The sequence below is a fragment of the Lolium perenne genome, chromosome 7 (genome assembly GCF_019359855.2).
Source record: "Lolium perenne isolate Kyuss_39 chromosome 7, Kyuss_2.0, whole genome shotgun sequence".
In the NCBI taxonomy this organism is placed as follows: domain Eukaryota; kingdom Viridiplantae; phylum Streptophyta; class Magnoliopsida; order Poales; family Poaceae; genus Lolium; species Lolium perenne.
In genome coordinates, this window is record NC_067250.2 from 152,439,042 (window position 1) to 152,442,546 (window position 3,505).

At 37.2% G+C, this 3,505-nt stretch overlaps 1 long non-coding RNA gene across 1 annotated transcript; it reads right to left on the reverse strand.

The window, feature by feature from the left end:
• Window positions 1-241: 241 nt before the first annotated feature.
• Window positions 242-1,986, reverse strand: LOC127298052 (uncharacterized). The gene is made up of 2 exons (XR_007849574.2): window positions 666-1,986; window positions 242-580 (listed from the first exon to the last, which is right to left on the reverse strand). It is a non-coding gene; the product is annotated as an uncharacterized lncRNA (long non-coding RNA).
• Between the last annotated feature and the right edge of the window lie 1,519 nt (window positions 1,987-3,505).

Consider the following 3,505-nt stretch of genomic DNA (forward strand, 5'->3'; position numbering starts at 1 on the left):
ATTAAATAAATTAAAAAATATATACTCATTTTATTTTGTTATCATCATTTTCTACAAATCTCATGAACTAATAATTTTATAATGCAGCAACATGCTTGTTTGATGGTTAAATACCAATATACATAGGGAAATAACAACTATAGAAACTTTAATAAAAAAGCAATATTAATTTTTTTTTCCATAAAACATACATATGGCTACTCCTAACACATAGAAACACTTCTAGGCGTAAGTTACATGATTGAACCTAGGTAAAAAGGTGAGATTTCTTTTACAGAAAACTAATGATAGGAATGAAGAAAAAGGAAAATATAATGCAACTACAACCTCTAAAATATGAACAACCAAGGCCCTTCATGGGTGATGTTCCTGCCCAATGTTAGTGCGGCTGTCCGCACGCACGTCACTAATTAAACATTACATCATCACTGACTAACTATCAATCTATTGAAGATCGTGGAAGCACAATAGTCCCGTCTTGGGCAACTTCTATAGCAAGTATGTTATGCTTGGAGATCTGCCAATTTGATGTAACCCTACATGCTGCGACATGAGTATACTCCCTCAATTATTTTAAGACCTGCAAAGAGTAATACCAGAGAGTACATGTGAGAGCTTCCTTAGTTTTCTGAAAAATGCTTGTTGTAACGTGTGTAGCTGAGCACCTCCCAGCTTGTTCTGTCTTCTCGCCTGCAAAACCAATCAAGAAAATAAATTCTAGCTAGTGCTTGTCATTGTATTTCAATAAAACAGGGGGGAATACGTTAGTGCAGCAAGAAAAAGTATTTCATAAGCTCGTATTTTACCTAAATCCTAAACTGCAATTATACTTGTAAACAACTGTTGGTTCATACTTATTTCCAGGAAATTAATAGTATTTCCATTGCTGGTCCTGCTTATGTTTTATGTTCAAAGAAAAGCAACTTCTATAGCAAGTATAATTTCCATTACTGATATCCATTTCTTTAAGGTTCGTGATCACTCCACAAATTCCTGTAATAACGCTGTAGAGCATTCACCTAAGCCTGATTACCTATCAGACATAGACATCTCATAATGATTTGATCTGTGGATAAATAAATTGTTAAAAAAATCATCTCATAAAATAACACCAATCAAGAAAAAATATTTTTAGCAACTAAATCTAGAACGTGAAAGACAAAATTAAAAAATTGTTAATTGATCTCCTGACTCCGTGGGAGTAGCACCAACATCCTAACCTGACATAAAACAGTATTGGAAAACTGAACGTACTCTTCTTGGAAAACGGTGCCCATACCAATGAATCAGCGTATGCTACTGTTAGCATGATCGAAACATGCTAAATTCGTTGCTCCGCTCGTTGCGGCCCATGCAGCCTTGCTCATCGTCTTGCCGAGTCGATCTTGTCGGACCAGTCGATGACGCGATGGTTCACTGCTTGGTGATCTTCCTTTCTCTATCCTTACATGCAGCAGTGACGATTTAGAAAACCTGGCGAGTAATTATCCTGTCCCAATCCATAACAAACTTGGCAGATCAGATCGGAACAGGATATTAATCGGCAAGAAGTTCCGATAGATGGATCGGTGATCTTGGAGACAGCCGGAGTGTGGCTCTGATATTTCTTCATGCGATTGAAAACTGCTCGCGCATTTGCACGGCTAGATTTTATATTTGCATATTATCTCACAAATGTTTATATTAGACCAATGAAATTATTCTTTCATAATGTAATTGTGTAAGTGTGACTAATTATTTGGGTGAAAAAGACCAATGTTTTCTAATCAACATTATACTCCCTATATGATATGATGGTTCGGCATATGGAGTTATCATTTGTTGAAGATATACTGATTAATTTTTTTAGATTTAAAATAAATATTTCTCTGTTGCATATCACAAAAATAGTTTGCATAATCAGATATTTTATTCTACCGTTGCATTTTCAGTTTTATTTTAACACGTAGTAGCACTGTATTATATGGTTTTTCGGGCTTACCATTGGTTTTCTGGTGACACGGTGCCCAACTCAGCCTAAACATTGTGGCCCGTACCCAGCAGCCAGCTAGCCCTGAGCCCCAACTTCTTTGCGTTAATACTGATTCATTACCTCTGGCGTCACGGTTCTCGAAACAATAAAATATATCCATGGCCTCATTTCTTATGTGCCGCGACATGGTGAACTGCTGATCATTTTGTAAAACCGGTAGAGTATAGCTGTTTTCAGATTTCCTACATGTGTTAGAATATACATCCGCTACATTCATGTCTTGTGGCTTGTGTATGATAGAATGCAATGCTAATTAATCTAGTAATGCAATAGGTTCAGCAAAAAAATGATTCAGAAAAAAAAATGACAGTGAAAAATTGACTTGCTTAAGATCAAGAAAAAATACCTCATATGTAAATCTGTTTGCTTGGTACCGAATAGGAAGTAGGAAATAAACTAAAGAAGAGATTCAAGCGCCAATGTTTGGGAAACAATTCTTCCATGCAAAAAAAGCATCTTCAGTCTTAGGACTGTCAAAAATGAATAAGATGAATGGGTAAATGCGTGAAGCATGCATTCGGCTGCCTGTCAATCTTACTGAGATGGTCGTCGTGGTTATGCATGTCGCCGCGGAGCATGCATCCAGCTGCTTGTCCATCCAGCTCAATCTTACCGCAATGGCCATCGTGGTCGTTAGAATCTGAAATTCTGAATGTTTTTTTTTTCGAAATGGGGAATAAAACCCCGGCTTCTGCATCATGGTGATGCACACGGCCTTTTATTAAAAGCATAATAGTACACAATTAAAACAACTCAGTCATCGCCAAGAGTTGATATAAGAATCAACCAGCGAAAGAAAACAAAAAAAGAGGAACTACACATCATTGTAGACGCCTATTGTGCCGCCAGCCAGCCTGGCACAAGATATCCTGAGCGACCATCTGGAGCCGTGTGCATCCAATAGCCATAGCATCCCGCTGCCCCTCCGGTGACAGGAGAGCCCACAACTGGACCCAATGTGACACCATATGGATAACCTGCAAAAAGTGAAACGAAGTTTTTTTGTTAAAAATAATATCATTCCTTGTCCTCCAGATAGACTAACATAAGGCAGAAACCCCAATACGGATGAAAGACTTTGATTGTCTATCAACTCCATTTAGCCAATTACCAAACATATTAGTAATATTGGTCGGAGGTGGGAGAGCAAAAGTAAAATTAATCGTACGCCAAAGAAGTTTCGCTAAAGGACAAGCGATAAACAAATGCTCTATAGGAGAGTCTCCTGCTCACCACAAAAAACACATTTTGTACAACCATACCATCTTCTTTTGGCTAAATTATCTTTAGTAAGTAAAACTTTATTGCTTAAGAACCACATAAATATTTTTTATCTTTAAAGGAACTTTAACTTTCCAAAGATACTTTCGCAGAAAAGGGGTATGGTCATTCATAAGATCCTCGTACATAGATTTCACTGTAAACACACCATTTGTTGTCAATTTTCAAACAAACTGATCCTTCTCATCAGAT